Source organism: Tupaia chinensis, unplaced genomic scaffold, assembly GCF_000334495.1.
Source record: "Tupaia chinensis unplaced genomic scaffold, TupChi_1.0 Scaffold000704_1, whole genome shotgun sequence".
NCBI classification, from domain to species: domain Eukaryota; kingdom Metazoa; phylum Chordata; class Mammalia; order Scandentia; family Tupaiidae; genus Tupaia; species Tupaia belangeri.
The window spans coordinates 3,523,728-3,524,931 of record NW_006160227.1 but is presented as its reverse complement, the minus strand read 5'-3'; positions in this window follow the sequence as shown (position 1 = coordinate 3,524,931).

The window sequence follows — 1,204 nt, the reverse complement described above, 5'->3', positions numbered from 1 at the left end:
GAGACAGAGATGCCCAGCAAGGTCTTGCCAATCCATGTTCCTTGCCATCCTGCCAGGATGGCAGGCCCTTCTAGCATGCTGATGGGGAACCCAAACCCTGGGCCTTCCCCTATGGCTCCAGTGTCTTACTCCACTGTCTACAGGTCACTGCAGTTGGGCCAGAAGGGTCACATTGATCTGCACAAACTCATTATACCCAAAGGATCAAAAATTACTTGCCAAATAAATAAATTAGAAATGGAGAGAAAAGAAATGAAAAATAAGACTAGAGACCTACTGCACAACAGTGACGAGGGCAGAGGACTTTTGTTTATGGTACACATTAGGTATTCATTAACAGAAAGGGACACCAGTTAATAGTTTAGTTTTATGATCTAGGGAAGGAGGAGGAGTTCCAGAAGCAAGCTGGGAGGTACTAGGGAAAAGGCTCAGTATTTTAGACTGAGCTGGTCTCCTACCTGGATGGACAGAGGTAACTTCCTTCCTTAGGCCTCAGATTCCTTGAATTAAACTGAGAAGCTGGTCTATTCACCCAAGGTTTTCTGGGTGTGCTCCACCTCTTTGTATAGTCCACCATCTGCCCTCTCTGAAACTTAAAGGTGCTTCAAGACTATCTGCTTATGTAGTTGACGCAGGAGTGGTTAAGGCAGCTCGACAAGAGTCCTGCATCTAGCCCCTTGAAAACTATGCCACGAGCGTGCCTGCGTACTCAAAATCCCCAAAGGAGGGAGAAATGGAGAAGGAATTGCAGTGTCCACATCCATCCCTCATGGAAAATGCTTTCTTACTCTCTCCTTCTCTCCCGGAGTGCATGCACCCTCTAGCAAATCTAAAAAAACAAATAAACAGGCCGTGAGGTGGCACAGTGGCAAAGCAAGGGCACCCACGTGGGAAGGGCCCTGGGTTTATATCCTGGGACCTCCTTGAGCATGTGGGCATGTGTGCCCATGATCCTGGCTGGCTGAGGCTGGGGTAAGATTATGGCATGAAGACTTTGTTGGGGTGCTGTCTGTTTCTGTCTCTGTTTCATGGAAGAAATAAATTTAAAAAAAAAAAAAAAAAGAAAGAAAGAAAATCAGACACCTAGACCCTCACATGACCAACGGCAGTTCAAGTCCTGGTGGCTTAAAACTGACACTAGGTGTGTATAGGCATGTGGCCAAAATGCCAACGGGAGAATGGAGAAGGGATTGCACATGGCCAT